The 24,520-nt window shown below is 45.8% G+C and overlaps 8 non-coding genes and 1 pseudogene across 8 annotated transcripts; all 9 read left to right on the top strand.

The window, feature by feature from the left end:
* The first annotated feature begins 1,615 nt into the window (after positions 1-1,615).
* LOC130339267 (U2 spliceosomal RNA) lies at positions 1,616-1,805 on the top strand. Its single transcript, XR_008879671.1, has one exon. It is a non-coding gene; the product is annotated as a U2 spliceosomal RNA (small nuclear RNA).
* A 2,093-nt stretch (positions 1,806-3,898) lies between these two features.
* On the top strand, positions 3,899-4,089 carry LOC130339311 (U2 spliceosomal RNA). The gene has a single exon (XR_008879701.1). It is a non-coding gene; the product is annotated as a U2 spliceosomal RNA (small nuclear RNA).
* Positions 4,090-6,185: 2,096 nt separating this feature from the next.
* On the top strand, positions 6,186-6,376 carry LOC130339312 (U2 spliceosomal RNA). Its single transcript, XR_008879702.1, has one exon. It is a non-coding gene; the product is annotated as a U2 spliceosomal RNA (small nuclear RNA).
* Positions 6,377-8,471: 2,095 nt separating this feature from the next.
* On the top strand, positions 8,472-8,662 carry LOC130339313 (U2 spliceosomal RNA). The gene has a single exon (XR_008879703.1). It is a non-coding gene; the product is annotated as a U2 spliceosomal RNA (small nuclear RNA).
* A 1,937-nt stretch (positions 8,663-10,599) lies between these two features.
* Positions 10,600-10,817, top strand: LOC130339296 (U2 spliceosomal RNA; annotated as a pseudogene).
* A 5,389-nt stretch (positions 10,818-16,206) lies between these two features.
* LOC130339278 (U2 spliceosomal RNA) lies at positions 16,207-16,392 on the top strand. Its single transcript, XR_008879681.1, has one exon. It is a non-coding gene; the product is annotated as a U2 spliceosomal RNA (small nuclear RNA).
* Positions 16,393-18,490: 2,098 nt separating this feature from the next.
* Positions 18,491-18,681, top strand: LOC130339314 (U2 spliceosomal RNA). Its single transcript, XR_008879704.1, has one exon. It is a non-coding gene; the product is annotated as a U2 spliceosomal RNA (small nuclear RNA).
* Positions 18,682-20,777: 2,096 nt separating this feature from the next.
* Positions 20,778-20,968, top strand: LOC130339304 (U2 spliceosomal RNA). The gene has a single exon (XR_008879695.1). It is a non-coding gene; the product is annotated as a U2 spliceosomal RNA (small nuclear RNA).
* Positions 20,969-23,056: 2,088 nt separating this feature from the next.
* Positions 23,057-23,247, top strand: LOC130339315 (U2 spliceosomal RNA). The gene has a single exon (XR_008879705.1). It is a non-coding gene; the product is annotated as a U2 spliceosomal RNA (small nuclear RNA).
* Positions 23,248-24,520: the final 1,273 nt, after the last annotated feature.

Genomic DNA, 24,520 nt, shown 5'->3' on the forward strand with positions numbered 1-24,520 from the left:
CTCCTGGCTGTTCACACAGGTGTGTCATTGCTGTACATTGACCATGCATTGCTTCTGTGGTATTGCAAAGGCAAAGACAAATGCTTCCAGCCATCCATTGCACTAATGGATTGGTCATCAGCTGGCTGTCTATGTCCCGCATCAATATAGACCAAAGTACAGAGGGTTAGGCTATGCTATTGTGCACCTACCTGATGCATCAGAAGGTGCGAGGCCCTTGCTAAATTCTGTGCACAGACTTTGAGATCTATACTTTAGACTGTATCTAAACCTGCTCCAACATGGACTGACATTCTGGCCTACTTTCAGCCGATGCGACTTGTCTGTCGCTGAACAGTCGCTTTTTATGTATTCAGCACCTATGTATAATGTTGTAAAAATGCTCTAGAAGCTAAAGTCGCAGAAATGTCACACATATTTGGCCTGCAACTTTCTGTGCGACAAATTCAGACAGGAAAAATCAGTATAAATCCTTAGAAGATTATCCCCCAGTGTCTCCATCTGCTGGCGGTATTGAATAAGCATTGCTGCACTGATGGGGTATGCATTAGACGAAAAAAAAGAAGAAAAAGAAGAATAATACGCCCAGAAAAGAGGCGAAAAGGAGAAAAACGTAAAAAAACGTGAAAAAAAAGTAAGAGGAAGAGAAGGGAAAAAAAGGTGGAAATGGGTTTAAAAGTGATTTCGGCGGAGAAATATATATATATATATATATATATATATATATATATATATATATATATACGCGCACACACACACATATATAAACGTATTCTCCGTTGAGATATTGCAGCCGCTGCTGTGTCCAGGCCCAGGAGCCTTAGCACTGTGCTGTGATGTCACTCAATACCACTGACATCACTAGGTGTAAACAACATCTCTCCTTTGCTGTGTATGTGACTATGGAGCTGTTTGGTGATGTCGTCTATTATGGCCTTCATAGAAGCAACAGGAGATTGTTGCATCCATCTAGAACCCTCAGAACTACAGTGCTATGATGTCACTCACTTCCACAGGCCTTGCAGAGTGTAAACAACAACAACCCAGCTTTGTTGTGTATGTAACCATAGGGATTTGTGATGTCACCTAGAACCTTCACAGCAGCGACAGCTTTATGAGGAGCATCAGCACTGCTCTGCCTGAGCAGAACCATCACCGCCATAGGTTGTCAAATAACCCGGGTTTAACCCACACAGGTAAGTCCAATGGGGTGCAGGCATGTCCTCTATGCTTACAGCTTCCCGTGGGTGTTGGTTTGATACCGTTTGGGGACAGCCAAGGAGGCATCTGCAGGCAACAAAGGTAGGTGTGTGCTTGTGTGTGTGTTTCCTATGCAGATCCTAAGCCCAGTGTCACATGCAAGTAGGAGGAGTAAGAAGGGTTCCTGGCAAATCCGGGTTATGGATTGCATTTAAAAAGGCCCCGTGGGAGTGCAATGGGCCCCTGTCTTGCTGCTTAGCAATAATGGTATGGGTTTAGGTTCTGCTGTGTGTACTGGTGGTTGACTGCCCCCCAGCCCAGAGTGTGCATGGAAAATTGTCTGGCAGCCTCCCTGACAGCAAGCAGTGATAGTGCCCATGAAGGGCACCTTGTTGGGCCCGCCCCTTTCACGGTTATCGCTTCTCGGCCTTTTGGCTAAGATCAAGTGTAGTATCTGTTCTTATCAGTTTAATATCTGATACGTCCCCTATCTGGGGACCATATATTAAATGGATTTTTGAGAACGGGGCCGATTTCGAAGCTTGCTTCCGTCGCCCTATGCATTGACCCGATATGGCAGTATCTTCGGGTACAGTGCACCACCCCCTTACAGGGTTAAAAAGAAAGATTCCTACTTTCATTGCTACCTGCTTGCTGGCTAGCCAGCTAGCCAGCCCTGTGGGCCTTGCTGCTGCTGCAGCCAAAAAACAAAAGGTGATGCTGCTGCTGCTTCTGCTGCTTCTGCTTCTGCTTGTGTCTGGCAGCTGTTGGAGCGTCCAGGCACAGGACTTCTGCTGCTGCTGACTAAATGGCCTCCTTAATTGGATCATTTGAGTAGCCAGCACACCTGTGCAGGTAGGGCATGACATGATAGGCAGCTGCCTTGATAGCGGGTGGGTGCTGAATGTTCCTAATTGACAAAATAAGATTAATGCTTATGAAGAAATATAAAATCTCATCCCTTCCCCAATATCGCGCCACACCCCTACCCCTTAATTCCCTGGTTGAACTTGATGGACATATGTCTTTTTTCGACCGTACTAACTATGTAACTATGTAACATAACATGGGGGGGGGGGGGGTCTCCTGGCTGTTCACACAGGTGTGTCATTGCTGTACATTGACCATGCATTGCTTCTGTGGTATTGCAAAGGCAAAGACAAATGCTTCCAGCCATCCATTGCACTAATGGATTGGTCATCAGCTGGCTGTCTATGTCCCGCATCAATATAGACCAAAGTACAGAGGGTTAGGCTATGCTATTGTGCACCTACCTGATGCATCAGAAGGTGCGAGGCCCTTGCTAAATTCTGTGCACAGACTTTGAGATCTATACTTTAGACTGTATCTAAACCTGCTCCAACATGGACTGACATTCTGGCCTACTTTCAGCCGATGCGACTTGTCTGTCGCTGAACAGTCGCTTTTTATGTATTCAGCACCTATGTATAATGTTGTAAAAATGCTCTAGAAGCTAAAGTCGCAGAAATGTCACACATATTTGGCCTGCAACTTTCTGTGCGACAAATTCAGACAGGAAAAATCAGTATAAATCCTTAGAAAATTATCCCCCAGTGTCTCCATCTGCTGGCGGTATTGAATAAGCATTGCTGCACTGATGGGGTATGCATTAGACGAAAAAAAAGAAGAAAAAGAAGAATAATACGCCCAGAAAAGAGGCGAAAAGGAGAAAAACGTAAAAAAACGTGAAAAAAAAGTAAGAGGAAGAGAAGGGAAAAAAAGGTGGAAATGGGTTTAAAAGTGATTTCGGCGGAGAAATATATATATATATATATATATATATATATATATATATATATATATACGCGCACACACACACATATATATAAACGTATTCTCCGTTGAGATATTGCAGCCGCTGCTGTGTCCAGGCCCAGGAGCCTTAGCACTGTGCTGTGATGTCACTCAATACCACTGACATCACTAGGTGTAAACAACATCTCTCCTTTGCTGTGTATGTGACTATGGAGCTGTTTGGTGATGTCGTCTATTATGGCCTTCATAGAAGCAACAGGAGATTGTTGCATCCATCTAGAACCCTCAGAACTACAGTGCTATGATGTCACTCACTTCCACAGGCCTTGCAGAGTGTAAACAACAACAACCCAGCTTTGTTGTGTATGTAACCATAAGGATTTGTGATGTCACCTAGAACCTTCACAGCAGCGACAGCTTTATGAGGAGCATCAGCACTGCTCTGCCTGAGCAGAACCATCACCGCCATAGGTTGTCAAATAACCCGGGTTTAACCCACACAGGTAAGTCCAATGGGGTGCAGGCATGTCCTCTATGCTTACAGCTTCCCGTGGGTGTTGGTTTGATACCGTTTGGGGACAGCCAAGGAGGCATCTGCAGGAAACAAAGGTAGGTGTGTGCTTGTGTGTGTGTTTCCTATGCAGATCCTAAGCCCAGTGTCACATGCAAGTAGGAGGAGTAAGAAGGGTTCCTGGCAAATCCGGGTTATGGATTGCATTTAAAAAGGCCCCGTGGGAGTGCAATGGGCCCCTGTCTTGCTGCTTAGCAATAATGGTATGGGTTTAGGTTCTGCTGTGTGTACTGGTGGTTGACTGCCCCCCAGCCCAGAGTGTGCATGGAAAATTGTCTGGCAGCCTCCCTGACAGCAAGCAGTGATAGTGCCCATGAAGGGCACCTTGTTGGGCCCGCCCCTTTCACGGTTATCGCTTCTCGGCCTTTTGGCTAAGATCAAGTGTAGTATCTGTTCTTATCAGTTTAATATCTGATACGTCCCCTATCTGGGGACCATATATTAAATGGATTTTTGAGAACGGGGGCCGATTTCGAAGCTTGCTTCCGTCGCCCTATGCATTGACCCGATATGGCAGTATCTTCGGGTACAGTGCACCACCCCCTTACAGGGTTAAAAAGAAAGATTCCTACTTTCATTGCTACCTGCTTGCTGGCTAGCCAGCTAGCCAGCCCTGTGGGCCTTGCTGCTGCTGCTGCAGCCAAAAAACAAAAGGTGGTGCTGCTGCTGCTTCTGCTTCTGCTTGTGTCTGGCCGCTGTTGGAGCGTCCAGGCACAGGACTTCTGCTGCTGCTGACTAAATGGCCTCCTTAATTGGATCATTTGAGTAGCCAGCACACCTGTGCAGGTAGGGCATGACATGATAGGCAGCTGCCTTGATAGCGGGTGGGTGCTGAATGTTCCTAATTGACAAAATAAGATTAATGCTTATGAAGAAATATAAAATCTCATCCCTTCCCCAATATCGCGCCACACCCCTACCCCTTAATTCCCTGGTTGAACTTGATGGACATATGTCTTTTTTCGACCGTACTAACTATGTAACTATGTAACATAACATGGGGGGGGGGGGGGGTCTCCTGGCTGTTCACACAGGTGTGTCATTGCTGTACATTGACCATGCATTGCTTCTGTGGTATTGCAAAGGCAAAGACAAATGCTTCCAGCCATCCATTGCACTAATGGATTGGTCATCAGCTGGCTGTCTATGTCCCGCATCAATATAGACCAAAGTACAGAGGGTTAGGCTATGCTATTGTGCACCTACCTGATGCATCAGAAGGTGCGAGGCCCTTGCTAAATTCTGTGCACAGACTTTGAGATCTATACTTTAGACTGTATCTAAACCTGCTCCAACATGGACTGACATTCTGGCCTACTTTCAGCCGATGCGACTTGTCTGTCGCTGAACAGTCGCTTTTTATGTATTCAGCACCTATGTATAATGTTGTAAAAATGCTCTAGAAGCTAAAGTCGCAGAAATGTCACACATATTTGGCCTGCAACTTTCTGTGCGACAAATTCAGACAGGAAAAATCAGTATAAATCCTTAGAAAATTATCCCCCAGTGTCTCCATCTGCTGGCGGTATTGAATAAGCATTGCTGCACTGATGGGGTATGCATTAGACGAAAAAAAAGAAGAAAAAGAAGAATAATACGCCCAGAAAAGAGGCGAAAAGGAGAAAAACGTAAAAAAACGTGAAAAAAAAGTAAGAGGAAGAGAAGGGAAAAAAAGGTGGAAATGGGTTTAAAAGTGATTTCGGCGGAGAAATATATATATATATATATATATATATATATATATATATATATATATATATATATACGCGCACACACACACATATATATAAACGTATTCTCCGTTGAGATATTGCAGCCGCTGCTGTGTCCAGGCCCAGGAGCCTTAGCACTGTGCTGTGATGTCACTCAATACCACTGACATCACTAGGTGTAAACAACATCTCTCCTTTGCTGTGTATGTGACTATGGAGCTGTTTGGTGATGTTGTCTATTATGGCCTTCATAGAAGCAACAGGAGATTGTTGCATCCATCTAGAACCCTCAGAACTACAGTGCTATGATGTCACTCACTTCCACAGGCCTTGCAGAGTGTAAACAACAACAACCCAGCTTTGTTGTGTATGTAACCATAGGGATTTGTGATGTCACCTAGAACCTTCACAGCAGCGACAGCTTTATGAGGAGCATCAGCACTGCTCTGCCTGAGCAGAACCATCACCGCCATAGGTTGTCAAATAACCCGGGTTTAACCCACACAGGTAAGTCCAATGGGGTGCAGGCATGTCCTCTATGCTTACAGCTTCCCGTGGGTGTTGGTTTGATACCGTTTGGGGACAGCCAAGGAGGCATCTGCAGGCAACAAAGGTAGGTGTGTGCTTGTGTGTGTGTTTCCTATGCAGATCCTAAGCCCAGTGTCACATGCAAGTAGGAGGAGTAAGAAGGGTTCCTGGCAAATCCGGGTTATGGATTGCATTTAAAAAGGCCCCGTGGGAGTGCAATGGGCCCCTGTCTTGCTGCTTAGCAATAATGGTATGGGTTTAGGTTCTGCTGTGTGTACTGGTGGTTGACTGCCCCCCAGCCCAGAGTGTGCATGGAAAATTGTCTGGCAGCCTCCCTGACAGCAAGCAGTGATAGTGCCCATGAAGGGCACCTTGTTGGGCCCGCCCCTTTCACGGTTATCGCTTCTCGGCCTTTTGGCTAAGATCAAGTGTAGTATCTGTTCTTATCAGTTTAATATCTGATACGTCCCCTATCTGGGGACCATATATTAAATGGATTTTTGAGAACGGGGGCCGATTTCGAAGCTTGCTTCCGTCGCCCTATGCATTGACCCGATATGGCAGTATCTTCGGGTACAGTGCACCACCCCCTTACAGGGTTAAAAAGAAAGATTCCTACTTTCATTGCTACCTGCTTGCTGGCTAGCCAGCTAGCCAGCCCTGTGGGCCTTGCTGCTGCTGCAGCCAAAAAACAAAAGGTGGTGCTGCTGCTGCTTCTGCTGCTTCTGCTTCTGCTTGTGTCTGGCCGCTGTTGGAGCGTCCAGGCACAGGACTTCTGCTGCTGCTGACTAAATGGCCTCCTTAATTGGATCATTTGAGTAGCCAGCACACCTGTGCAGGTAGGGCATGACATGATAGGCAGCTGCCTTGATAGCGGGTGGGTGCTGAATGTTCCTAATTGACAAAATAAGATTAATGCTTATGAAGAAATATAAAATCTCATCCCTTCCCCAATATCGCGCCACACCCCTACCCCTTAATTCCCTGGTTGAACTTGATGGACATATGTCTTTTTTCGACCGTACTAACTATGTAACTATGTAACATAACATGGGGGGGGGGGGGGGGTCTCCTGGCTGTTCACACAGGTGTGTCATTGCTGTACATTGACCATGCATTGCTTCTGTGGTATTGCAAAGGCAAAGACAAATGCTTCCAGCCATCCATTGCACTAATGGATTGGTCATCAGCTGGCTGTCTATGTCCCGCATCAATATAGACCAAAGTACAGAGGGTTAGGCTATGCTATTGTGCACCTACCTGATGCATCAGAAGGTGCGAGGCCCTTGCTAAATTCTGTGCACAGACTTTGAGATCTATACTTTAGACTGTATCTAAACCTGCTCCAACATGGACTGACATTCTGGCCTACTTTCAGCCGATGCGACTTGTCTGTCGCTGAACAGTCGCTTTTTATGTATTCAGCACCTATGTATAATGTTGTAAAAATGCTCTAGAAGCTAAAGTCGCAGAAATGTCACACATATTTGGCCTGCAACTTTCTGTGCGACAAATTCAGACAGGAAAAATCAGTATAAATCCTTAGAAAATTATCCCCCAGTGTCTCCATCTGCTGGCGGTATTGAATAAGCATTGCTGCACTGATGGGGTATGCATTAGACGAAAAAAAAGAAGAAAAAGAAGAATAATACGCCCAGAAAAGAGGCAAAAAGGAGAAAAACGTAAAAAAACGTGAAAAAAAAGTAAGAGGAAGAGAAGGGAAAAAAAGGTGGAAATGGGTTTAAAAGTGATTTCGGCGGAGAAATATATATATATATATATATATATATATATATATATATATATATATACGCGCACACACACACATATATATAAACGTATTCTCCGTTGAGATATTGCAGCCGCTGCTGTGTCCAGGCCCAGGAGCCTTAGCACTGTGCTGTGATGTCACTCAATACCACTGACATCACTAGGTGTAAACAACATCTCTCCTTTGCTGTGTATGTGACTATGGAGCTGTTTGGTGATGTCGTCTATTATGGCCTTCATAGAAGCAACAGGAGATTGTTGCATCCATCTAGAACCCTCAGAACTACAGTGCTATGATGTCACTCACTTCCACAGGCCTTGCAGAGTGTAAACAACAACAACCCAGCTTTGTTGTGTATGTAACCATAGGGATTTGTGATGTCACCTAGAACCTTCACAGCAGCGACAGCTTTATGAGGAGCATCAGCACTGCTCTGCCTGAGCAGAACCATCACCGCCATAGGTTGTCAAATAACCCGGGTTTAACCCACACAGGTAAGTCCAATGGGGTGCAGGCATGTCCTCTATGCTTACAGCTTCCCGTGGGTGTTGGTTTGATACCGTTTGGGGACAGCCAAGGAGGCATCTGCAGGCAACAAAGGTAGGTGTGTGCTTGTGTGTGTGTTTCCTATGCAGATCCTAAGCCCAGTGTCACATGCAAGTAGGAGGAGTAAGAAGGGTTCCTGGCAAATCCGGGTTATGGATTGCATTTAAAAAGGCCCCGTGGGAGTGCAATGGGCCCCTGTCTTGCTGCTTAGCAATAATGGTATGGGTTTAGGTTCTGCTGTGTGTACTGGTGGTTGACTGCCCCCCAGCCCAGAGTGTGCATGGAAAATTGTCTGGCAGCCTCCCTGACAGCAAGCAGTGATAGTGCCCATGAAGGGCACCTTGTTGGGCCCGCCCCTTTCACGGTTATCGCTTCTCGGCCTTTTGGCTAAGATCAAGTGTAGTATCTGTTCTTATCAGTTTAATATCTGATACGTCCCCTATCTGGGGACCATATATTAAATGGATTTTTGAGAACGGGGGCCGATTTCGAAGCTTGCTTCCGTCGCCCTATGCATTGACCCGATATGGCAGTATCTTCGGGTACAGTGCACCACCCCCTTACAGGGTTAAAAAGAAAGATTCCTACTTTCATTGCTACCTGCTTGCTGGCTAGCCAGCTAGCCAGCCCTGTGGGCCTTGCTGCTGCTGCAGCCAAAAAACAAAAGGTGGTGCTGCTGCTGCTTCTGCTGCTTCTGCTTCTGCTTGTGTCTGGCCGCTGTTGGAGCATCCAGGCACAGGACTTCTGCTGCTGCTGACTAAATGGCCTCCTTAATTGGATCATTTGAGTAGCCAGCACACCTGTGCAGGTAGGGCATGACATGATAGGCAGCTGCCTTGATAGCGGGTGGGTGCTGAATGTTCCTAATTGACAAAATAAGATTAATGCTTATGAAGAAATATAAAATCTCATCCCTTCCCCAATATCGCGCCACACCCCTACCCCTTAATTCCCTGGTTGAACTTGATGGACATATGTCTTTTTTCGACCGTACTAACTATGTAACTATGTAACATAACATGGGGGGGGGGGGGGTCTCCTGGCTGTTCACACAGGTGTGTCATTGCTGTACATTGACCATGCATTGCTTCTGTGGTATTGCAAAGGCAAAGACAAATGCTTCCAGCCATCCATTGCACTAATGGATTGGTCATCAGCTGGCTGTCTATGTCCCGCATCAATATAGACCAAAGTACAGAGGGTTAGGCTATGCTATTGTGCACCTACCTGATGCATCAGAAGGTGCGAGGCCCTTGCTAAATTCTGTGCACAGACTTTGAGATCTATACTTTAGACTGTATCTAAACCTGCTCCAACATGGACTGACATTCTGGCCTACTTTCAGCCGATGCGACTTGTCTGTCGCTGAACAGTCGCTTTTTATGTATTCAGCACCTATGTATAATGTTGTAAAAATGCTCTAGAAGCTAAAGTCGCAGAAATGTCACACATATTTGGCCTGCAACTTTCTGTGCGACAAATTCAGACAGGAAAAATCAGTATAAATCCTTAGAAAATTATCCCCCAGTGTCTCCATCTGCTGGCGGTATTGAATAAGCATTGCTGCACTGATGGGGTATGCATTAGACGAAAAAAAAGAAGAAAAAGAAGAATAATACGCCCAGAAAAGAGGCGAAAAGGAGAAAAACGTAAAAAAACGTGAAAAAAAAGTAAGAGGAAGAGAAGGGAAAAAAAGGTGGAAATGGGTTTAAAAGTGATTTCGGCGGAGAAATATATATATATATATATATATATATATATATATATATATATATATACGCGCACACACACACATATATATAAACGTATTCTCCGTTGAGATATTGCAGCCGCTGCTGTGTCCAGGCCCAGGAGCCTTAGCACTGTGCTGTGATGTCACTCAATACCACTGACATCACTAGGTGTAAACAACATCTCTCCTTTGCTGTGTATGTGACTATGGAGCTGTAGGGATTTGTGATGTCACCTAGAACCTTCACAGCAGCGACAGCTTTATGAGGAGCATCAGCACTGCTCTGCCTGAGCAGAACCATCACCGCCATAGGTTGTCAAATAACCCGGGTTTAACCCACACAGGTAAGTCCAATGGGGTGCAGGCATGTCCTCTATGCTTACAGCTTCCCGTGGGTGTTGGTTTGATACCGTTTGGGGACAGCCAAGGAGGCATCTGCAGGCAACAAAGGTAGGTGTGTGCTTGTGTGTGTGTTTCCTATGCAGATCCTAAGCCCAGTGTCACATGCAAGTAGGAGGAGTAAGAAGGGTTCCTGGCAAATCCGGGTTATGGATTGCATTTAAAAAGGCCCCGTGGGAGTGCAATGGGCCCCTGTCTTGCTGCTTAGCAATAATGGTATGGGTTTAGGTTCTGCTGTGTGTACTGGTGGTTGACTGCCCCCCAGCCCAGAGTGTGTATGGAAAATTGTCTGGCAGCCTCCCTGACAGCAAGCAGTGATAGTGCCCATGAAGGGCACCTTGTTGGGCCCGCCCCTTTCACGGTTATCGCTTCTCGGCCTTTTGGCTAAGATCAAGTGTAGTATCTGCATTTGGTCTGGTCGGAAGGTGTCTGTGGTACCCCGCTTCTCGGCCTTGGGGGATTGTCTCTCCTTACGGAGGGACTTCACCCCCTTGCTGCTATTGGGGAGCGGGCTTAGTCCACGGACAACGGGTTGCGATCCCCCTGTCTCTGGGACCTTGTGTCTCAGAAGGCATTTTCGGTACGTTGAGCGTTACCTGTAGCTTCGGAAGCACCTAGGGTACCCCCGACCTCTGCCTTGGGTAAGGGTTCCGCTTTTATAGCGGGATTCCGAGCCCCTGCTGCTATTGGGGAAGGGGCTTAGTCCCTGGGTGTGGAAGATGCCGTTCTCCTGGGCTTTCCCCTCTGGGGAAATGTCGATGCGAAATACCATCCGCATAGAGGTGTCGGAGAGCCATCGTCAGTTGAAGAACCTCCGCTTCATTGCGGAGGTGATTCTTCTTGACTACTTCCGCCTCAATAGGGAGGACATCCTGTGTCTAAATGACCAGGAAAGCCGTGGCCTGTATACCGTCACCTTCACGGCCACGGCGTGTTGCGATAACATCTATGCAACCTTGTCTGGTGCGGACCAGAGGGACGATCGACTCGACGGTCTTTCGTTCCAGTTCCTCTATGGTGAGGAACATATACCGTTGGTGGTGGCTATGCACAGCCCTCATGTGACCACGGAGGATATAGCCACTTTTCTTCGGCGATACTGCGAAGAGGTGCGATTCGCAAACAAAATCTTGAACTCCGTGCGGTTCTGGAACGGCAAGAGGAAGTTCTGGGTCAAGCTCCGTAAGGATCCCGGTGGTATTGGGGGTCTTTGCCATCCGCCCCCAAATTTTGCCATCGGGAGAGTTCGGGGCTTCCTGTTCTATCCTCAAATGCCTATGTATTGCCGAAATTGCTTGAGGTTTGGCCACACCCAGGAGACCTGCGGCGCGGAGCGTGTGATTCGCTGCAATAGGTGTGGCCAAGAAGGTCACATAGCCTCAAGATGTAGCCATACGATAAGGTGCAACCTCTGCGGAGAGGAAAATCACGATTTTAATTCCTGTCCCCATAAAGCAAAAACTACGATGGGTGGGTCAAGGCTGGGCCCACCCAAAGAGGGGACAGGACAAAAGACGTCCTTTTTTAAGATGCCCAAACCCCAGATGGCAGGTACTGATGGGTCCAGGCCCAAGACCTCTGGTGCTCCATCGGGGGGCCCACCGGTGGTAGTGCTAGGGGGAGGCCATGGGGATTCCACGAAGCCCGGGCGGGTGATCGAGTTTACTGCCCGGGAAATTGAAAGACGTCGATCGACTTCCTACCTGGCTCAAGAGCCCGCCGAAACTTCTGAAGGGGGCTCACCTGTGGCGGGTGGCAGCCGACGGGCCTCGGTGGGGGCAAAAGTGGACCCAAAATTGCAGCATAAGCCAGGTACTGGCTTGGCCCAGGGTCGCCCTGCTCCGGACGAAGAGGCCCCGGTGAAAGCCCGCCGGAAGGGGAGCCAGGTGGCCAGGTCTGAGCCCGGTCCTGTTACTCCGCCTATACAGGACAGGGCCAAGAAGACAAGTGGCGCCAAACCAGGGTTTGCTGCCCCGCCAGCAGTGGACCCGGTGGGTAAAACTGGCCATCGTCGATCGATGGGGAAGTTGGAGCAACAGTCCTCAGCAACGCTTGCTGGGGAACAAGCGATGAAAACTTCCCAAGGTAGCGGCAAAGGTTCCGGAAAAGAGGCCTCACAGGCCCCTGTGCAGCAGTTCCAGTCGTCAAATGATGAAAGAAGACGCAGATCCATCAGCCGGGGGCCAGAGATTACATCGAGTGAGAGCAACACAGAGGATATGGACAGCAGTGTGACATTTAAAAGACAAAGAGAAGAAGAAGAGGAAGACATTCAAAGGAAAGCGGCGTGCCGTAGTTCGGACGAGAGCGAGCTCAGGGTCGGGGCATCATCGATCTCAAGCTCCGACCCTCAGAACATCAAGGAGCTGATGACCCCGCAGGCGGGGGATGACGGTACGCAGCTTATTATTGACTTTGATTCTCCAAGCACGGACTCTCCATAAACTATGCCTATCCCTGTAAAAATTGCCTCACTCAATGTGAGGTCCTTAAAGAGCCCTGATCGCAGGGCTGCTTTATTTTCTTATCTAGAGACATGTGACTTTGACCTTTGCCTGCTACAAGAATGTGGAATCCCTAGTAAAATGGACTATAAAGACTTAAAAGAAGACTGGAAGCTGGGCCCATCCATATGGTCCGGTGCAAATGACTGTCGTTCTGTGGGTGTTGGGCTGCTCTGCCGAGGCCAGTCCTTTTCTATTCATACAGTAACTGAGATTGTGCCTGGCAGAGCTCTTTTAATTCATCTATATTTTAATGGACTTTTAATTCGTGTTTTAAATGTGTATGCCCCTCCTGATAAACAGGAGCGGGCAGAACTATTTGAAATTTTACCACTGTTTTGTGTTGGGTCTTCCCCCCTGCTGGTGGGAGGTGATTTTAACTGCATACGTGATGGGGAACACCGGCAGGGTGGGGATATTAATCGTAAAGACCGCACTTCTTACCTGCTTAAAAATTTTATTGATGATTTTAATTTGAAAGATTGCTGGAAGGATCTCTTGCCGGAGGACCCAGGCGCCACATGGTCCAATGGAAGAGTGAGCTCCAGAATCGATTTTATTTTTTCCTCTAGAGCTTTTAAACCCCTGAAATGCACGCTCGAGCAGAATATCTTCTCTGATCATAAGCTCCTCTTGGTGGGCCTGGAGCTAGAGGGGGAGCAAAAAGCAAAAAGGGGCCTCTGGAGATTAAACACCACACTCCTAGAGGACCCTGAGATAAAAGAGGAGTTTGTGCGGACCTACCAATGCTGGCAATCACAAAGAAAACCCCACGAGCCTATGCTGCACTGGTGGGAGGGCACCAAATCTAAAATCAGATTTTTTTTTATCAAAGCAGGTAAGAAGAAGGCAAAAATGGAAAAACAGTGGTTTTATGTTCTTAACATGCGTTTAAATGTACTTTTTAAATTGAAAGAAGCTGGTATGGATGTAGAAAATGATATTTTAAACCTTAAAACTGAAATAAAACATGCCATAGAAAAGAAAGGGAAACAAATCATTTTTAACTCACATGTGCAGCACCTGGAGGAGGGCGAGAAATGTTCCCGTTTCTTTTTTAAAAAAGTGATGAATAGGAGGGATATCATCCAAAACCTTGAGGGTGAATCCACTCCAAAAGGCATGTTAGATGCAGTTTTTAACTTCTACCAGCTTCTTTTTAATAAGAAAGATCTTAATCCATCCTTTTTAGAACATGTTCTTAATTCCCTTGATTTTAAGCTAGATGTTTTAGACCAGGAGGTTTTATCCCGTGATCTTAACTTAGATGAACTTTTATTTGTTTTTAAAAGTTTTTCTAGTGGGAAGGCCCCTGGGGAAGATGGTTTACCCATCGAATTTTATTTAGCTTTTTGGGATATTTTAAAGGATGATATGGTTTTATTGTATAAAGAAACTTTTATTGTTAATGAACTTCCCCCTTCCTGGAGGAGGGGGATTGTATCATTACTTTTTAAAAAGGGTGAAAAGGATATGCTAAAAAATTGGCGCCCCATCACACTTTTAAATGTCGATTATAAAGTTTTAGCCAAGTTATTAGCTGTCCGTTTTAAACCTTTTATTCATAAATTAATTCACCCAAATCAGGTTTGTGGGGTACCTGGAAGGTCTATAGCTGAATCCCTAAATATTTTAAGAGATGTTTTATGGTATTTTAAGGATAGAAATCAAACTGTAGCAATTTTATCCTTAGACTTTGAAAAAGCCTTTGATAGGGTCTCCCATGAATACCTGTTTTTAGTTCTTAAAAAGATGGCAGTGCCTGAAACGATTTTAAGCCGAATCATGCTTTTATACCGATCCTGTTTTAGTCAAGTCTCTGTTAATGGCTTTTTAACCAGCGGTGTTCCTCTTTTATCAGGTGTCAAACAGGGCTGCCCCCTGTCCCCACTCCTTTTTATTTGCGCAATCGAACCACTGATGGCCCTCCTCAGAAAAGACCGGGTAGTAAGAGGCGTACCGATACCTGGTGGAGGAGGGACCCATCTAAAGGTGTTGGGGTACATGGATGATGTCACCATACTGTGCCCGGACTCTCCATCCATGAGGGGGGCATTGAGGAACACCAGCTATTTCTGCGAGGTCTCTGGTTTTAAGCTAAACACAGATAAATGTGACTGTTTTTATATTGGCTCCTGGGATTCATCCATCACCCCAGGAGTCACAATGCAACAGGATCAAATTAAAGTTTTAGGTATTGTTTTTAACCAGGTCAATGATGGGAGCCCTAACTGGGATTCAGCTATAGCTAAGATGGAGAAGAAGATTTTAATGTGGAATCTTAGAAACCTTACCATGGAGGGGAAGATTTTAATAATAAAGATGGTTTTACTCCCTATTATGCTATACATTGCCATGGTATTTCCTCCATCTATTTTATACATTAAAAAAGTAACTAGAATTGTTTTTTCTTTTTTATGGGGTTCAAAAATGGAGAAATTAAAGCGTGATTTTATGTACAAAAGTAAAGATAATGGCGGGAAAGATGTTCCTAACCTTTTTACTTTCTTTTACATAAAGTATTTCTGTTTCTGTTTTAAAATTATTAAATCCGATGGCATTTTTAGCTGCTTTTTAAGGTACGCTGCGGGCATGGTTTTTAAAAGATGGTTGCGCATCCCTCTGAACGCTCCGGTGCTTCTGTGTCCCCCAAAACATTATGTGGTGTTGGAAAAGACAGTCAGGCTCCTAGGTCTCCAAGATTTGGAGCCTGACATACTGGGGGACCAGAGAAAGGTATCAAAGGTCCTCAGGCGGAGTGAGGTTACCCTGGCAGTGTCCAATTTCACACAGGCAAGATCCAAAAAGGTATGGCGGAACGTGTACGGGAAGTTTCTGGCGAATGTACACAGGGATCTTGCCTGGGCAATCGTCCACCAGTGCCTCCCTACTCGTGAGTTCCAGCACAGGCGAGGACTGGTGGCGAGAGCCAAGTGCCCGAGAGATGGCTGCGGAGTGGACGAAACGGTGCTGCACATATTTTGGAACTGCCCTTTTGCACGGGAGCTTTGGAGGAAGGTAGGCCCACTTTTGAAGTGGGCCTGCGGCCTAAAAGATTTTAATCACGAATGTGTCTTTTACGGTCTTTTTAACTGCCCCAATTTTAAACAGCAGATGATCTGCTGGATGATTATTAATTGTTTTAAAAATGCCATCTGGAAAGTTAGGAACATCTTACTTTTTAAACATGATTTTATTGATGTTAAAAACTGTATAAAGCTGGCCCTGAGTGAGATGTACATCTATTACCTAAGAGACAAGAAACAGTTGGGGGCCAGCGAGGCAGCATCCATGTGGTGTCTGCCTCTATGGAACGAAATAACAGTATAATCAGTTTTTATGACATTTGTATAATGTTTTATCCTGCCATTTTTATTTTTTCTCCTTTTATTACTGGTTTTATTATTTGTATTTTAAAACTTTTGTGAACCTTTTATTATTTTGCATTTTAAATTTTGTATGGTTTCTTATTTATTCAATAAAATTTTGTTGAAACCTTATCTGTTCTTATCAGTTTAATATCTGATACGTCCCCTATCTGGGGACCATATATTAAATGGATTTTTGAGAACGGGGGCCGATTTCGAAGCTTGCTTCCGTCGCCCTATGCATTGACCCGATATGGCAGTATCTTCGGGTACAGTGCACCACCCCCTTACAGGGTTAAAAAGAAAGATTCCTACTTTCATTGCTACCTGCTTGCTGGCTAGCCAGCTAGCCAGCCCTGTGGGCCTTGCTGCTGCTGCAGCCAAAAAACAAAAGGTGGTGCTGCTGCTGCTTCTGCTGCTTCTGCTTCTGTTTGTGTCTGGCCGCTGTTGGAGCGTCCAGGCACAGGACTTCTGCTGCTGCTGACTAAATGGCCTCCTTAATTGGATCATTTGAGTAGCCAGCACACCTGTGCAGGTAGGGCATGACATGATAGGCAGCTGCCTTGATAGCGGGTGGGTGCTGAATGTTCCTAATTGACAAAATAAGATTAATGCTTATGAAGAAATATAAAATCTCATCCCTTCCCCAATATCGCGCCACACCCCTACCCCTTAATTCCCTGGTTGAACTTGATGGACATATGTCTTTTTTCGACCGTACTAACTATGTAACTATGTAACATAACATGTGGGGGGGGGGGGGGGGGTCTCCTGGCTGTTCACACAGGTGTGTCATTGCTGTACATTGACCATGCATTGCTTCTGTGGTATTGCAAAGGCAAAGACAAATGCTTCCAGCCATCCATTGCACTAATGGATTGGTCATCAGCTGGCTGTCTATGTCCCGCATCAATATAGACCAAAGTACAGAGGGTTAGGCTATGCTATTGTGCACCTACCTGATGCATCAGAAGGTGCGAGGCCCTTGCTAAATTCTGTGCACAGACTTTGAGATCTATACTTTAGACTGTATCTAAACCTGCTCCAACATGGACTGACATTCTGGCCTACTTTCAGCCGATGCGACTTGTCTGTCGCTGAACAGTCGCTTTTTATGTATTCAGCACCTATGTATAATGTTGTAAAAATGCTCTAGAAGCTAAAGTCGCAGAAATGTCACACATATTTGGCCTGCAACTTTCTGTGCGACAAATTCAGACAGGAAAAATCAGTATAAATCCTTAGAAAATTATCCCCCAGTGTCTCCATCTGCTGGCGGTATTGAATAAGCATTGCTGCACTGATGGAGTATGCATTAGACGAAAAAAAAGAAGAAAAAGAAGAATAATACGCCCAGAAAAGAGGCGAAAAGGAGAAAAACGTAAAAAAACGTGAAAAAAAAGTAAGAGGAAGAGAAGGGAAAAAAAGGTGGAAATGGGTTTAAAAGTGATTTCGGCAGAGAAATATATATATATATATATATATATATATATATATATATATATATACGCGCACACACACACATATATATATAAACGTATTCTCCGTTGAGATATTGCAGCCGCTGCTGTGTCCAGGCCCAGGAGCCTTAGCACTGTGCTGTGATGTCACTCAATACCACTGACATCACTAGGTGTAAACAACATCTCTCCTTTGCTGTGTATGTGACTATGGAGCTGTTTGGTGATGTCGTCTATTATGGCCTTCATAGAAGCAACAGGAGATTGTTGCATCCATCTAGAACCCTCAGAACTACAGTGCTATGATGTCACTCACTTCCACAGGCCTTGCAGAGTGTAAACAACAACAACCCAGCTTTGTTGTGTATGTAACCATAGGGATTTGTGATGTCACCTAGAACCTTCACAGCAGCGACAGCTTTATGAGGAGCATCAGCACTGCTCTGCCTGAGCAGAACCATCACCGCCATAGGTTGTCAAATAACCCGGGTTTAACCCACACAGGTAAGTCCAATGGGGTGCAGGCATGTCCTCTATGCTTACAGCTTCCCGTGGGTGTTGGTTTGATACCGTTTGGGGACAGCCAAGGAGGCATCTGCAGGCAACAAAGGTAGGTGTGTGCTTGTGTGTGTGTTTCCTATGCAGATCCTAAGCCCAGTGTCACATGCAAGTAGGAGGAGTAAGAAGGGTTCCTGGCAAATCCGGGTTATGGATTGCATTTAAAAAGGCCCCGTGGGAGTGCAATGGGCCCCTGTCTTGCTGCTTAGCAATAATGGTATGGGTTTAGGTTCTGCTGTGTGTACTGGTGGTTGACTGCCCCCCAGCCCAGAGTGTGCATGGAAAATTGTCTGGCAGCCTCCCTGACAGCAAGCAGTGATAGTGCCCATGAAGGGCACCTTGTTGGGCCCGCCCCTTTCACGGTTATCGCTTCTCGGCCTTTTGGCTAAGATCAAGTGTAGTATCTGTTCTTATCAGTTTAATATCTGATACGTCCCCTATCTGGGGACCATATATTAAATGGATTTTTGAGAACGGGGGCCGATTTCGAAGCTTGCTTCCGTCGCCCTATGCATTGACCCGATATGGCAGTATCTTCGGGTACAGTGCACCACCCCCTTACAGGGTTAAAAAGAAAGATTCCTACTTTCATTGCTACCTGCTTGCTGGCTAGCCAGCTAGCCAGCCCTGTGGGCCTTGCTGCTGCTGCAGCCAAAAAACAAAAGGTGGTGCTGCTGCTGCTTCTGCTGCTTCTGCTTCTGCTTGTGTCTGGCCGCTGTTGGAGCGTCCAGGCACAGGACTTCTGCTGCTGCTGACTAAATGGCCTCCTTAATTGGATCATTTGAGTAGCCAGCACACCTGTGCAGGTAGGGCATGACATGATAGGCAGCTGCCTTGATAGCGGGTGGGTGCTGAATGTTCCTAATTGACAAAATAAGATTAATGCTTATGAAGAAATATAAAATCTCATCCCTTCCCCAATATCGCGCCACACCCCTACCCCTTAATTCCCTGGTTGAACTTGATGGACATATGTCTTTTTTCGACCGTACTAACTATGTAACTATGTAACATAACATGGGGGGGGGGGGGGGTCTCCTGGCTGTTCACACAGGTGTGTCATTGCTGTACATTGACCATGCATTGCTTCTGTGGTATTGCAAAGGCAAAGACAAATGCTTCCAGCCATCCATTGCACTAATGGATTGGTCATCAGCTGGCTGTCTATGTCCCGCATCAATATAGACCAAAGTACAGAGGGTTAGGCTATGCTATTGTGCACCTACCTGATGCATCAGAAGGTGCGAGGCCCTTGCTAAATTCTGTGCACAGACTTTGAGATCTATACTTTAGACTGTATCTAAACCTGCTCCAACATGGACTGACATTCTGGCCTACTTTCAGCCGATGCGACTTGTCTGTCGCTGAACAGTCGCTTTTTATGTATTCAGCACCTATGTATAATGTTGTAAAAATGCTCTAGAAGCTAAAGTCGCAGAAATGTCACACATATTTGGCCTGCAACTTTCTGTGCGACAAATTCAGACAGGAAAAATCAGTATAAATCCTTAGAAAATTATCCCCCAGTGTCTCCATCTGCTGGCGGTATTGAATAAGCATTGCTGCACTGATGGGGTATGCATTAGACGAAAAAAAAGAAGAAAAAGAAGAATAATACGCCCAGAAAAGAGGCGAAAAGGAGAAAAACGTAAAAAAACGTGAAAAAAAAGTAAGAGGAAGAGAAGGGAAAAAAAGGTGGAAATGGGTTTAAAAGTGATTTCGGCGGAGAAATATATATATATATATATATATATATATATATATATATATATATATACACGCGCACACACACACATATATATAAACGTATTCTCCGTTGAGATATTGCAGCCGCTGCTGTGTCCAGGCCCAGGAGCCTTAGCACTGTGCTGTGATGTCACTCAATACCACTGACATCACTAGGTGTAAACAACATCTCTCCTTTGCTGTGTATGTGACTATGGAGCTGTTTGGTGATGTCGTCTATTATGGCCTTCATAGAAGCAACAGGAGATTGTTGCATCCATCTAGAACCCTCAGAACTACAGTGCTATGATGTCACTCACTTCCACAGGCCTTGCAGAGTGTAAACAACAACAACCCAGCTTTGTTGTGTATGTAACCATAGGGATTTGTGATGTCACCTAGAACCTTCACAGCAGCGACAGCTTTATGAGGAGCATCAGCACTGCTCTGCCTGAGCAGAACCATCACCGCCATAGGTTGTCAAATAACCCGGGTTTAACCCACACAGGTAAGTCCAATGGGATGCAGGCATGTCCTCTATGCTTACAGCTTCCCGTGGGTGTTGGTTTGATACCGTTTGGGGACAGCCAAGGAGGCATCTGCAGGCAACAAAGGTAGGTGTGTGCTTGTGTGTGTGTTTCCTATGCAGATCCTAAGCCCAGTGTCACATGCAAGTAGGAGGAGTAAGAAGGGTTCCTGGCAAATCCGGGTTATGGATTGCATTTAAAAAGGCCCCGTGGGAGTGCAATGGGCCCCTGTCTTGCTGCTTAGCAATAATGGTATGGGTTTAGGTTCTGCTGTGTGTACTGGTGGTTGACTGCCCCCCAGCCCAGAGTGTGCATGGAAAATTGTCTGGCAGCCTCCCTGACAGCAAGCAGTGATAGTGCCCATGAAGGGCACCTTGTTGGGCCCGCCCCTTTCACGGTTATCGCTTCTCGGCCTTTTGGCTAAGATCAAGTGTAGTATCTGTTCTTATCAGTTTAATATCTGATACGTCCCCTATCTGGGGACCATATATTAAATGGATTTTTGAGAACGGGGGCCGATTTCGAAGCTTGCTTCTGTCGCCCTATGCATTGACCCGATATGGCAGTATCTTCGGGTACAGTGCACCACCCCCTTACAGGGTTAAAAAGAAAGATTCCTACTTTCATTGCTACCTGCTTGCTGGCTAGCCAGCTAGCCAGCCCTGTGGGCCTTGCTGCTGCTGCAGCCAAAAAACAAAAGGTGGTGCTGCTGCTGCTTCTGCTGCTTCTGCTTCTGCTTGTGTCTGGCCGCTGTTGGAGCGTCCAGGCACAGGACTTCTGCTGCTGCTGACTAAATGGCCTCCTTAATTGGATCATTTGAGTAGCCAGCACACCTGTGCAGGTAGGGCATGACATGATAGGCAGCTGCCTTGATAGCGGGTGGGTGCTGAATGTTCCTAATTGACAAAATAAGATTAATGCTTATGAAGAAATATAAAATCTCATCCCTTCCCCAATATCGCGCCACACCCCTACCCCTTAATTCCCTGGTTGAACTTGATGGACATATGTCTTTTTTCGACCGTACTAACTATGTCACTATGTAACATAACATGGGGGGGGGGGGGTCTCCTGGCTGTTCACACAGGTGTGTCATTGCTGTACATTGACCATGCATTGCTTCTGTGGTATTGCAAAGGCAAAGACAAATGCTTCCAGCCATCCATTGCACTAATGGATTGGTCATCAGCTGGCTGTCTATGTCCCGCATCAATATAGACCAAAGTACAGAGGGTTAGGCTATGCTATTGTGCACCTACCTGATGCATCAGAAGGTGCGAGGCCCTTGCTAAATTCTGTGCACAGACTTTGAGATCTATACTTTAGACTGTATCTAAACCTGCTCCAACATGGACTGACATTCTGGCCTACTTTCAGCCGATGCGACTTGTCTGTCGCTGAACAGTCGCTTTTTATGTATTCAGCACCTATGTATAATGTTGTAAAAATGCTCTAGAAGCTAAAGTCGCAGAAATGTCACACATATTTGGCCTGCAACTTTCTGTGCGACAAATTCAGACAGGAAAAATCAGTATAAATCCTTAGAAAATTATCCCCCAGTGTCTCCATCTGCTGGCGGTATTGAATAAGCATTGCTGCACTGATGGGGTATGCATTAGACGGAAAAAAAGAAGAAAAAGAAGAATAATACGCCCAGAAAAGAGGCGAAAAGGAGAAAAACGTAAAAAAACGTGAAAAAAAAGTAAGAGGAAGAGAAGGGAAAAAAAGGTGGAAATAGGTTTAAAAGTGATTTCGGCGTAGAAATATATATATATATATATATATATATATATATATATATATATACGCGCACACACACACATATATATAAACGTATTCTCCGTTGAGATATTGCAGCCGCTGCTGTGTCCAGGCCCAGGAGCCTTAGCACTGTGCTGTGATGTCACTCAATACCACTGACATCACTAGGTGTAAACAACATCTCTCCTTTGCTGTGTATGTGACTATGGAGCTGTTTGGTGATGTCGTCTATTATGGCCTTCATAGAAGCAACAGGAGATTGTTGCATCCATCTAGAACCCTCAGAACTACAGTGCTATGATGTCACTCACTTCCACAGGCCTTGCAGAGTGTAAACAACAACAACCCAGCTTTGTTGTGTATGTAACCATAGGGATTTGTGATGTCACCTAGAACCTTCACAGCAGCGACAGCTTTATGAGGAGCATCAGCACTGCTCTGCCTGAGCAGAACCATCACCGCCATAGGTTGTCAAATAACCCGGGTTTAACCCACACAGGTAAGTCCAATGGGGTGCAGGCATGTCCTCTATGCTTACAGCTTCCCGTGGGTGTTGGTTTGATACCGTTTGGGGACAGCCAAGGAGGCATCTGCAGGCAACAAAGGTAGGTGTGTGCTTGTGTGTGTGTTTCCTATGCAGATCCTAAGCCCAGTGTCACATGCAAGTAGGAGGAGTAAGAAGGGTTCCTGGCAAATCCGGGTTATGGATTGCATTTAAAAAGGCCCCGTGGGAGTGCAATGGGCCCCTGTCTTGCTGCTTAGCAATAATGGTATGGGTTTAGGTTCTGCTGTGTGTACTGGTGGTTGACTGCCCCCCAGCCCAGAGTGTGCATGGAAAATTGTCTGGCAGCCTCCCTGACAGCAAGCAGTGATAGTGCCCATGAAGGGCACCTTGTTGGGCCCGCCCCTTTCACGGTTATCGCTTCTCGGCCTTTTGGCTAAGATCAAGTGTAGTATCTGTTCTTATCAGTTTAATATCTGATACGTCCCCTATCTGGGGACCATATATTAAATGGATTTTTGAGAACGGGGGCCGATTTCGAAGCTTGCTTCCGTCGCCCTATGCATTGACCCGATATGGCAGTATCTTCGGGTACAGTGCACCACCCCCTTACAGGGTTAAAAAGAAAGATTCCTACTTTCATTGCTACCTGCTTGCTGGCTAGCCAGCTAGCCAGCCCTGTGGGCCTTGCTGCTGCTGCAGCCAAAAAACAAAAGGTGGTGCTGCTGCTGCTGCTGCTGCTTCTGCTTCTGCTTGTGTCTGGCCGCTGTTGGAGCGTCCAGGCACAGGACTTCTGCTGCTGCTGACTAAATGGCCTCCTTAATTGGATCATTTGAGTAGCCAGCACACCTGTGCAGGTAGGGCATGACATGATAGGCAGCTGCCTTGATAGCGGGTGGGTGCTGAATGTTCCTAATTGACAAAATAAGATTAATGCTTATGAAGAAATATAAAATCTCATCCCTTCCCCAATATCGCGCCACACCCCTACCCCTTAATTCCCTGATTGAACTTGATGGACATATGTCTTTTTTCGACCGTACTAACTATGTAACTATGTAACATAACATGGGGGGGGGGGGGGGGGGTCTCCTGGCTGTTCACACAGGTGTGTCATTGCTGTACATTGACCATGCATTGCTTCTGTGGTATTGCAAAGGCAAAGACAAATGCTTCCAGCCATCCATTGCACTAATGGATTGGTCATCAGCTGGCTGTCTATGTCCCGCATCAATATAGACCAAAGTACAGAGGGTTAGGCTATGCTATTGTGCACCTACCTGATGCATCAGAAGGTGCGAGGCCCTTGCTAAATTCTGTGCACAGACTTTGAGATCTATACTTTAGACTGTATCTAAACCTGCTCCAACATGGACTGACATTCTGGCCTACTTTCAGCCGATGCGACTTGTCTGTCGCTGAACAGTCGCTTTTTATGTATTCAGCACCTATGTATAATGTTGTAAAAATGCTCTAGAAGCTAAAGTCGCAGAAATGTCACACATATTTGGCCTGCAACTTTCTGTGCGACAAATTCAGACAGGAAAAATCAGTATAAATCCTTAGAAAATTATCCCCCAGTGTCTCCATCTGCTGGCGGTATTGAATAAGCATTGCTGCACTGATGGGGTATGCATTAGACGAAAAAAAAGAAGAAAAAGAAGAATAATACGCCCAGAAAAGAGGCGAAAAGGAGAAAAACGTGAAAAAAAAGTAAGAGGAAGAGAAGGGAAAAAAAGGTGGAAATGGGTTTAAAAGTGATTTCGGCGGAGAAATATATATATATATATATATATATATATATATATATATATATATACGCGCACACACACACATATATATAAACGTATGCTCCGTTGAGATATTGCAGCCGCTGCTGT

Source organism: Hyla sarda, unplaced genomic scaffold (assembly GCF_029499605.1).
Source record: "Hyla sarda isolate aHylSar1 unplaced genomic scaffold, aHylSar1.hap1 scaffold_540, whole genome shotgun sequence".
In the NCBI taxonomy this organism is placed as follows: Eukaryota; Metazoa; Chordata; class Amphibia; order Anura; family Hylidae; genus Hyla; species Hyla sarda.